The following is a 12,020-nucleotide window of genomic DNA, read 5'->3' on the forward strand; positions in this document are numbered from 1 at the left end:
TTGCGAACCCGAGAAGCTGTCTTCATGTAAAACTCATGCCAAATGTATATAAGGTTGGCTTGCTAATACCTTGTTGAGTCTCCAACTGAAGTATCCTTCCCTATTCCCCAATGGGTTGATCACCCCTTATCCGAAATCGGTACTCACGGCATATCGGTAAAGATATGTTACACTATGTATTTATGGTATGGTTCAATCCGGTTAAGTATACTCATCATATAGCGCACTATGATCTATACCTAGCGACTGTCTTATGAATTAAGACACCCGAGAGAGCCTACAAACTCCACAAAGAAATGCTTTTAACTGGAATTGAACCCATGACCTCAGCGCTGTGATGCCGTAATGCTAACCCTTGCCCCATAACTGGTGCGTTTACGCTGAATTGTTATTCACGCCTTGCGCCAGACTATAGTTATCCTACGTGGTTATCCCGTATACCGCTAAGGCACGTGCATCATTGACCCCTACTTTATGCAGAGACAAGGTTCTATTCAGCCCTTAAATACCGCGCTTTGCGCCTTTTCCCCTTTGCTTTCCTTCTCCTTCTGTCCTGTCTACCTTATTATGATACCATAAGTGACCGTCATATTGCACGTTCACTAAAGTAGCTTTGATGGTTATTTACTGTGATCGCTACCGCTACTTGCTTTGCCTTGCATTTTGCGTGACAGTCTGGTTATAGAACGACTTATTTGCCCTAAGCGGTTATCCTTATATAACGAACCATGCAATACCAGGGGATTAAACCATGCATTTAGGACAGCGGTAGTTGCCCTGTGTAGTGCTGGGCTGTACTGCGCTATGAGAGCTGTGGTGCTTATTGTTAAACATTCCGGGTACCTCCCTTACCCTGACCTGTTTTTTTTTTCTTTTCTTTTTTTTTTCCTTTTGTTACCACCTCGCAATGTTCTGTGTATCCAGCATTGCTCTAATGTATGCCCTATGCAAGGCCTTGCCAATCGCCTGTGGCGCCTTCCCAATAAATGTAATACTAATAATAATCATGCTAAAGCCACGGGTAATACAGAAAAAATGGCTAATATGAAAGTTGTGGTGTGTCACTGCCCCCCTGCTCCCTTATTTATACATATTGATATTATACCTCCTAGACTGCCACCTAAATTTGGCCAGCCTGCGAACCTGATCTGCATTAAACTGCCCGTTATATGCCTCCTACAATACAATAAGACATGGTCACTGCAGTGTGATAACTGTTCCGCCTTATATTGTATCATTTATCGCTATTCCCCTCTATAATCTGCTATGTACCCCCGGCCTATCGTTCTGGTATTGTACATTTATTAACCCGCTAGTGTACCTAGAATGCTAAAATATGCTCCCGCAGCAATACCGCCACTAATCATTATGCTGTATATTATGTCACCAGTACGTTCCGTATACTGCATTATACACACGTGGCCATGACATTACTGATTTGGTACATCACTTCTACACCACTGGATATCACCACTTTGCCCTATACACCGCCATATCCGTTTTTGGCGTTATTTCGAATCTCGCTATCCTGCCTCATACCTGTTAGCCCGTGTGTAATACCCTCTTGCGGCACCGACATCGGTGATACTACTGATTTGTACTATATTGTGTTTTATGCCCTGTATTCTATCACTTCTCATACCCTGTTATGAACATGTTCCATAAGGAAATCACTGGTCGACATGGCGACCCATCAATGCAATCAATGCTCTATATTTTCAGTTTATTGCACAGTATTCTGCTTGTTATGCTGCGCTTTACCCACTTCCGGCGATGTAACCTATCTGTATTAACTGTGATCCTTGGTCTGCGTCTAACGCAATACCATACCCTATCATACCTTATACGCTGCAGTGTATCCTGACTCAGCAATGTAACCCCTGACCCATACTACATTGCCCCCTATGACCCTATTACCCACTATGCGCTGCCGTAACCCCCTCTCTGTGTAGATGTGCCCTGTGTTTGTCATTAAAAACAAACTCCCAAGCTGGAGTGATTATCTTAAGCTTCCACCTATATTTTATTCGCAGGTGACTGGGGAGCGTATAGCAAAGTTCTTGCCATAGCGTCGCGACTATACCAGTGGACAGTGCTGGACTTTCCACTCATTATGCTCATTATAAGAAAGCATTCAGGCCTGTTTACCAGACAGGCGCTTTAACCAACTAAGCCACAGCGCAGAAGCAATACAATAAAATAAATTAATTGAATAAATTATTAAAGAGGGTTCGCCCCTTGCGGGTAATGGGCTGGCGGGAAGGTACGACTGGGTCTGGGTTAATGTGGGAAGCCGGAACTGGCTGTTCCGAATTGCTAAAATTGATAAAGCCTAATCTTTACCTTATAACATTCACTATATATTTGTAAGAGACTCAGTACGCAATTGGCGTACGGGGTACCGTAATGTTACGCACTTAGCGTAGCAGATGCTAGACCGCGAGCGCAACGCACAAGCGATACGTACGCTCGCGGGTTTACATTTGGTATCGAGCACGCTATAGGCGGCCGACTACCGTAACGCTACGTTATTAGCATAGCGGACGCTGTGCCCACGATAAGAACACGAGCGGCGCAGACGCTCCCAGAATGACACACAGTAACCTTGTTTGCAACACACTGAAAGGATATGCTTATACCGTAAACCTTAGTACTGTAATACTGTAATGATATAATGCTTATGGACCTTGATAATATAAAAGCTGTTTGAGCTAGATGAATCGCTGCCTTAGCCCGCTGCCTTAGCCGCATCTAGACTGCGCTTCGCTTCCTCAGTCATTGCGAAGACGTCCACGAACTTCCCCTTACGTATACCATCCTTTATCTTTGGCCTAATCCCCCTCAATTCGCTGTATTGGCGCAGTGCACCATGCTCTCTTGCGAATCTGGCCCCGCATCCCCCTTCTTCCCCGCTTCCTTGCTACGCTTCTTGCTACTCCTTTTGCGCTTAAAATATTTTCTGAACTGACGCCGCCTTTCGGCGGAACTAGATGAGTCGCTAGAGTCAGTATATGAGTCGCTACTGCTTGAAGAAGATTTTGCTCACCTGTTCCTGAAGCCGAGGGTGTATGGCTGACCTTCTCCGCCGCTCCCTTCTGTCCCTCGTCGCGCAGCACGCCCGCCGCGACTTGATCCGATGATGACCCGGCTGCCGGTTGGCTACCATCTATGGTGGCTGGAACCTGTAACCTCCCAGAGGAAATATGTAACGTATCCGCTGGTTGCGACTGAGGCTGCTCCGTCGGGTGCTGCTGCTGTTGCCCCTCCAGCGGCTGGAGGGCCTGTGCCCCACGGTTCTGTTCGTGGTCTCCTGACCCCAAACTTCCGCTGACCCCTGCACACATTATCTGACCCTGCTGCTGCTGCGGGCCGTTCTCCAAGGGGAGGGGTAGCCCGCATGGCTGGTGGGGGGTTGGGCTGTGGTGGGCTCCTAACGGGTGTGTGTATTGGCTTGCGCCTGCGGGGTGCGACGGGGGTGGGTACCATGGGGGTTGGGCAGTGGTGGGCCAGTAGTTTGCCCATTGAGAGTAATGGGCCGGGGGGAGGTGCAGCCCTGCCTGCCACCCGGGGGGGGGGGGGAGCGCTGTGGGCTGCTGCCCCCACCCCAGTTGCTGCACCGCTGTGTGTTGCGGCTGGCTGCATGCAGCGTGCCCTGCCTGTGTGTGCGGTGTGAGGCTGCCACGTACCAGCATGGGTGGGTACGGGTGGCTCATCTGCAGCGTCGCCGTGGGTGTATGCACTGGCTCCGGCGGTGGGGCCTGTCCCGCCGAAGGCGTGATATGCGGCTGCTGCTGCTGCTGAGCCCGTCCCAGTATGGGCGGGTACGGGTTGTTCCTCTGCAGCATCGCGGGGGGTGTATGCGCGGGCTCCGGCGGTGGGGCCTGTCCCGCCGGAGCCGGGATATGCGGCTGCTGCTGCTGGGCGGCGCCGAGCGTGACGCGATCGCTCGGCGCCGGAAGGGGGGGGGGCGTGCCCTGCGACGGGCTGTGAGCTGGCGCGCCGGAGCCTGCTTCGGGCCCGCCGCGCGATAGCCACGCATGGAGGGGTGAGGCGGGCGGTGGTCCCGCCGACCCCGGCCGGGGCCCTTGGGGGGGTGCAGCGCCGCGCGCTGGCGTGGACGTGATCGCGTCTGCCTGGATGAGACGCCGGGGGGGGGGGCATTCCTCCTAGGCCTGGGCATGCTGCGGGGTGGGCGCTGAAGGGTTTGAATATGCCTTGTGTTAAACAGTGTATGGAGGGGTATTTGAATGTGGATGTGGGATACGCCTGCAGTGTGGATATACCTGCAGCTTAGAAGGGGGGGCGCGGGGAGGATTAAGAATTGAAATGTACTTATCCTTTCCTTGATTCCAGGAGCTGTGAGGGTGTTGCCTTCTTGGATCCTTGTTCAGCATGAAAGAGGGAGCCTGCCTGGCATTCCTGGTCTTTTGTACCTCCCAGGTAACTCTCCTCCCCTTTTTCCTACAGGCTGCTCCTATGCTACCTGCTCTATCCTCCCCTACCCCCTCCCCTCCCCCTTTCTCCTAATCCCTGCCCCAGGCTTCCTTCTTTTAAAAAACCAGGACGCTTATTTATTCTCAGTCCTATTTGGCCATCGAATTATTTTCTCTGTGCAGTTTCTGAGTAGCTCGAGACTTACTCTGCCAGTGCGATCAGTTCAGTGCTTGTCGTTCCTGGTTTGACGTCACAAACACACCCAGCGTTCGCCCAGACACTCCTCCGTTTCTCCAGCCACTCCCGCGTTTTACCCAGAAACGGTAGCGTTTTTTCGCACACACCCATAAAACGGCCAGTTTCCGCCCAGAAACACCCACTTCCTGTCAATCACACTCCGATCACCAGAACGAAGAAAAACCTCGTAATACCGTGAGTAAAATACCTAACTGCATAGCAAATTTACTTGGCGCAGTCGCACTGTGGACATTGCGCATGCGCATTAGCGACTAATCGCTCCGTTGCGAGAAAAAAATAACGAGCGAACAACTCGGAATGACCCCCTTTATGTGTAAAATGTTGGAGGTTATGAGGACCCCCAACAGTTCATGTTTTCCAGGTCTCCTCACACAACCACAAGTTAAATAATTAGCTCCAGCTGAGGATCTTTTAATCTTGCCAGTGAGTATTGAATACGCCTGTGCACCTGCTAGGTGATCTGTAAAACGTGAACTGTTGGGGGTCCTTGAGGACTGAGTTTGGGAACCACTGGTCTAATGTTTTGGGCATTATAGATTGCACTTATATTGTGTTCACACCACATAAGCACAAGGCAGATTTGTATGTAAAGTAAAGTAAACTGACACCATTACCATTCTCTGTAATTGCAGGTGCCATGTGATGCTAGCAAGCTGTAAGTGTATGAGTGTTGTGTTGTCTAGCTATCCTGGTTCATTACATGACATCTAATCATCAGACAATCATCCCTATATTCTACTTTAATGGGGTAATTCAGAGTTGATCGCAGCAGCAAATTTGTTAGTAGTTGGACAAAACCATGTGCACTGCAGGGGGGCCAGATATAACATGTGCAGAGAGAGAGCTAGATTCAGGTGGGATGTGTTCAATCTGAAATCTAAATTGCAGTGTAAAAATAAAGCAGGCAGTATTTATCCTGCACAGAAACAATATAACCCACCCAAATCTAACTCTCTCTGCATATGTTATACCTGCTCCACCTGCAGTGCACATGGTTTTGCCCAACTGCTAACAAATTTGCTGCTGCGATCAACTCTGATTTACCCCCTAAGTTAGAATTCTTAGTAATGCCAAAGGATTGGCTTCTGGGTATTTTCATGCAAACAAAGTTTATAAAATGAGGCTTGTTTGCAATGCTTCACATGTGATACTTGCTGTATATGTGTATTCAATCTCAGATTTTAATTGTGTGCTTTTTTTCAGGTGACTTAGCATATGGTTGCCTAGTATACTGAAAATGTTATGAGGCTGTCACAGTATTTTACCAATTTAGTGGATTCACTTATGTCAACATGGAATTGTGCTAGCAGTAGTAGAGTCTAATGAGCCCCAAACAAGGAAATTTGGGCTTTGCTGCTGGAAGGCCTACAGGTTACACTTATAACACCCACATATAGCATACACATGTTGGTATGTAGAATGTGCAGAGTCATATTATCTATTATTATAGTGCACAGCCTGCTACATTTCACAGCACCTGTCAGTACCTTTTAACATTTTGGGTAAACTCCAAGAGTGAAGCTAGGCTTTCTGTCACATGGGACAAGATCCATCTCAGTGCTCCCCTCGCCCATTCCTCTTGGTTTGCTCGAATACAGACATCAACATTGTATAGTATATACTATATGTAGCAGCACACCCGTTTGGAATGCATCATTACCTGACTCCAGCCTGTTGTCTCTTGTAAAAGTCAGGAGGTTGATGGACATGCAGCGCACAGCTGCAGAGAGTTGGTAATTAGGGGAGGCTGGCTGTGCTGTGACTGTCATTGGCTCTTGTCTCCTATATATGTGTTGTCTGTCTCTCACTCTTTGCTGGTTATAGTTCCTGGTTGCAGCGGGAGCCCTTGTCTCTAGGTTCTAGTACCAGTTGTGGTTACCCTTGCCTAGTTTTTCTGCTACCATCCTCTGCAGTATTCCTGTGTCCAGCTCTGTGTCAGTTGCCTAGTTAATAGTATCCAACTCAGTTATTCCTGTGTCTAGCTATGTGTCAGTTATGTAATTATCAGCAAACAACTCTGTCTCGGTTGCATAATCTGTCGTGTTGCTGTTGTTATTTCTGCTAATATTACTCATCTTCTTGCTATGTGTTTCCTCTGTTATCTGTCTCCTGTATACCTTCAGTACTCCCACTGTTAGTGGCTCTACCACTGTTGTTGTTTGGGCTACTTCTTTCTCTAGTATATTGTCTGTGTTCTTTATGTACTCCCCTCGCCCAATAGCTGCCCAGAGTTTGGGAGAGTTCTGTGTTTTAGTGTCTATTGTTTATCCTCCTTCTCTTCAGTAAAAGACTCATCCTTATTCATAAACACGCCAAACATATTTCTTATGCTATTGGTCTCCTTCCTCTCTACAGTGTTGTCTTTTCTCTTGACTTGTATTTCCTAGTCTTCATCTTTTAGTTTAGTTTTAGTGTCTACTTCTTTTACCGGCATTGATTTGGGTCATTCCAGGTTAAGCTTGTACTACTTCCAGTGGCGTAAGTCCTTGTGGCATCCCAGTACCGGTAAGCATATAGCACCTTAAGGGAAAAGTGGCTATTATAGGCTAGAAGACCTGCTAGAGAGTTCTGCAAGTCTTAACCTGGGGTGTACTAGGGTCACTGTCCTGAAGGCCTTTAGAGAATACTGACTTGTCAAAGAACAGAATCCTTCAGTTGTAACATAAAGACAATGGGGGTCATTCCGAGTTGTTCGCTCGTTGCCGATTTTCACTATATTGCGATTAGTCGCTTACTGCGCATGCGCAAGGTTCGCAGAGCGCATGCGCTTAGTTATTTTACACAAAAGTTAGGTATTTTACTCACGGCATTACGATGATTTTTCATCGTTCTGGTGATCGTACTGTAATTGACAGGAAGTGGGTGTTTCTTGGCGGAAACTGGACGTTTTCTGGGAGTGTGTAAAAAAACGCTGGCGTTTCTGGGAAAAACGCGGGAGTGTCTGAAGAAACGGGGGAGTGTCTGGGCGAACGCTGGGTGTGTTTGTGACGTCAAACCAGGAACGAAACTGACTGAACTGATCGCAATGCAGGAGTAAGTCTGGAGCTACTCAGAAACTGCTAAGAAATTTCTATTCGCAATTCTGCTTATCTTTCGTTCGCAATTCTGCTAAGCTAAGATACACTCCCAGAGGGCGGCGGCTTAGCGTGTGCAATGCTGCTAAAAGCAGCTAGCGAGCGAACAACTCGGAATGAAGGCCAATATTTGTAGTGTAAGGGCAAAAGCCATGTTGAATCACATTATATTAAGGTGAGCATGCAGCTGCAATTACTGTGTGGTGTCTTCTCATTGAAATGGAACATGCAGGCTCCACAGGTAAGTATCGCTGCCTGTACCAAATTACCTCACCCACCACAGAGAGCATCATAGTGTCTGCCATTCTTTGCTCAGAGCATTGCAGTGAACACAATATAATGAAGATACCATCAGTGACCACCATATAATGCAATGAACATCAGTGATTGCCAAAAAATAAAGAGAATATTACAGTGACTGCCATATAATGCAGAGACCGTTGCAATTATGACCATATAATGCAGAGACCATTACAGTTACTGCCATATACTGCCGAAAGCATCAATTACCACCATATAATACCAAGAGCTTCAGTGACTTCCATGTAATACCAAGAGCATCAGTGACTACCAACAACAGCAACAGCATCGGTAACTGCCAAATATTACAGAGACCATCATAAATATCAACTTTACAAAGTATTAAAAAGCTAGTGGTGTGGATTTCCAGTGGGCTGACCTAGCTACTGGCCGCATTTTAACAGAGCTCCCTGCTCCCCGCTGAAACCGGTGCCCTACACCACCACTTAGAACCGCGTGTGGAGCCCCAAAACCACCTGGGCATGAGTAGGAGATAACGGTGGGTAAGTGGACGGTAGTCCCAGCTCCCCAGCTTCCATACAGCACTGGAACCAAGGTGTTTGTTAAACGCCAGCTCCCTTTCGGCCGCCATCCTTGTCCCTCTCTCCACGAGTGCAGCACCGTACCAGGGCACTGCTGCAATCTACGTCCCCGTGCCTTCCCTGCAAACTCTGTGTGCCCTGCCGCGAGATCCGCTGCCCTGGATGCTGCCCCTACACTAGCGGCTGAAGTCTCCCGTGATCTCCGGCACCCTCGCTTCCTGCTCCGCGTGCCTCCCTGGCTACTGGCCCCGCTCTGACAGCTCTGTGATTGTCCGTGGCCACCAACGGGAGCACTTATCTGCTCAGACCCTGCTGTAGAATCCACTTCCCCTGGCTGCTGGCCCCGCTCTGACGGCTCCATAATCATCTGTGGTTGCTTGCTGGAGCCCTCCCTGCATGCTCAGTGTGCCCCGTTGCGGAGACCGCTACTTCCAGCTGCTGGCCCCTGCTCTAATGTCTGGCAGCTTTCTCTATTCTCCTGTGGCAGCCAGCTGAAGTCCGTAGGGCGCTCATCCTATAGCTGCACAGCGGCAGTTGGGGGCGCTTATCCTACAGCTGCACAGCGGCACTTGGCTTCAGATTCTCTGAATACCACTGTATCATTACAACTCCACTGACTTCCTCTCCTGCCTTTTTGGTCCTTCTACAGTGCCGCAGCTAAATGCTCCTGGTCCTCTCACTGAAGGGTATTTTGTGATCTTTGCCCCCTCTACAGATCATACACTGCATTTCTGATGAGTGCACTGCTGTGGAACATATAATGCAGTGACTGTCAAGAGTTTCTGTGGCCGTTCATTTGCACATAGCCGACATCGACTTTCCATCTAATTTCTACAACCCCTGCATTTCCTGCATTTTACAGCTGTTCTCCACAGGCTCATAATCCACCATAGTTTGATACCTTTCCTGTCTCTCGACACCCCCTCACACATCTGTGAATGGAGAAGTTTTTAGCTAAACAGCCGATAGGGGGCAAAGGTGCCCCTGGCTCCAAACAAAGGGAGACGAGGGCCACATCATCGACGACGGCAAGCCCTCCAGCTTCCACAGCTAGGAATGATGTCCTTCTTGGTGTATCAGATCCCGCTGCCTATAACGTGGCTTCAGTGGCCAAGGCTCAGGAAATATCCAATTTGCTGTCACCTTTATTGGATAAAAAGTTAGCGGGTATAAAAGTAGCAATCAAATCCGCTCTAAAGCAATTGAAGGAGCATAATACCCGTTTCGATGAGGCAGAGCAATGCATCTCCAATGCAGAGGACAAATTAGTCACAGCTAAAGCCACTATTGCTTCTCAAGCTGCCTCGCTACAAGCTGTCCATGATAAATTGAATGACCTCGAAAACCACAGTCGTCGTAATAATTTGAGGCTCATTGGCTTACCTCAGGCCTGGCCAACCTGTGGCTCTCCAGCGGTTGTGAAACTACAAATCCCAGCATGCCCTGTCACAGTTTTGTTATTAGGGATTGTTGAAACTGTGGCAGGGCATGCTGGGACTTGTAGTTTCACAACAGCTGGAGAGCCACAGGTTGGCCAGGCCTGGCTTACCTGAATCACTCAAACAACGCGATCTGTTGGACCTGGTGTCTATTTGGCTCCCAAAGGAGCTAGGTTGTTTACCGGAGTCCGGCTCCATGCTGGTGGAACGTCCTCACCGCATTGATCCCGATCACCTAGCGGACCGCCATAGGCCCCGTCCGGTTATCTTTAAATTACTCAACTACACTGACAAACTGCGTTTACTGGATGCCTACAGGAAATCACAAGGTCTACATTATCATGACGACAAGCTTCTCCTTTTCCAGGACTTCTCATACCAAGTAGCTATGCGGCGTAGGGAATTCTCTCCTGTTTGCAAGACATTATTCGTCGCTGGAGTACGTTTTGCCTTGCTTTATCCTGTGAAATTGAGAGTGCAACATGATGGCAAGCAATACTACTTTGACTCGGTGTCCCCAGTGAAATCGTTTGCTGCTTCCTTAATGGATCCGCACTCCATCTTCTCTAATGACGCTGATTGACTCTAGAGTTCAACTGCAAGTATTCTACCTTCTACGTGCAATGATGTATCTGTTTTTGAATATGTTATTGTTTTGTTTCGTTGATACTGATGTGCATACTTATTCTGTTTTAAGTGGATTCTTAGATGCACTCGTGTTTTTTCAGTGCTGATTGCTTCCTTTATTTTTCTTTCTTTTTACTATTAGGCCTATTGTGCCGCAAGTTTTGTTTCCCCTCCCCCTTGTTTGATTCCTATGTGTTTCTCATGAGCGTGATTGGCCCTGCGGGTCTTTTGCTTGGGTTCGCAAAACCATGAAAATGGACTGGACCGCATACCGCACTTATTGTTTGACACTGTTATTGTTCTTATTGATTACTTTGAGAGAACATATCCAATGTTTCCTGATGGTGCCCCTGCTAGCTGGGACGAGGGGACTCATTATACTTTCTTTGCTCATCTTACTTGATATGTTTTCAAAATTAGGTATAGGTTGATATGACTTCCACATTCTATATCTTCCTCTACACTGGACAAACTTAAGTTCCTGACATGGAACGTTGAGGGTCTTAACACACCACTGAAACACAGAAAAGTTCTACAGCATATATAGAGATTTAAACCTGATGTACTAGTGCTACAGGAGACGCACTGGAGGAAGGGGGACCCCAATACTCTATAGAGCACATACGTCCTAGAGGATGCTGGGGACTCCAAAAGGACCATGGGGGTATAGACGGATCCGCAGGAGCCTGGGCACACTATAAAAACTTAAACTGGGTGTGAACTGGCTCCTCCCTCTATGCCCCTCCTCCAGACCTCAGTTAGACTTTGTGCCCAGGAGTGATGGGTCACACACTAGGGGAGCTCTACTGAGTTTCTCTGAAAGACTTTATGTTAGGTTTGTTATTTTCAGGCAGACCTGCTGGCTACAGGCTCCCTGCAGCGTGGGAGTGAGGGGAGATAAGCAGGACCTACTTCTTCTTAGTTTAAAGGCTCTGCTTCTCGGCTACTGGACACCATTAGCTCCAGAGGGTTCGATCACTTGGTGCGCCTAGCTGCTTGTTCCCGGAGCCGCGCCGTCAATCCCCTCACAGAAGCCTGAAGAAAGAAGCCGGGTGAGTATTGGAAGAAAAGAAGACTTCAGTGAAGGCAGAAGACTTCAGTAACGGAGGTAACAGCAGCGGTAGCGCTGCGCTCCATGCTCCCACACACCAACGTCTCTGGCAGGGTGCAGGGCGCTGGGGGGGAGCGCCCTGGGGGCATGTTGCTGAGAGTCTAAAACGCTGGTGGGGGGACCAGGTATGTTCACCCCGCCAGTGTGCCGCAGGAGGGAGCAACAGCGGTAGTTTCGACAAACGTAGTCTTCGTGTTCTGCCGTGTTAGTTCTGCTAGACGACTTGTCAGCAGTG

The sequence above is a fragment of the Pseudophryne corroboree genome, chromosome 2, assembly GCF_028390025.1.
Source record: "Pseudophryne corroboree isolate aPseCor3 chromosome 2, aPseCor3.hap2, whole genome shotgun sequence".
Classification (NCBI taxonomy): Eukaryota; Metazoa; Chordata; class Amphibia; order Anura; family Myobatrachidae; genus Pseudophryne; species Pseudophryne corroboree.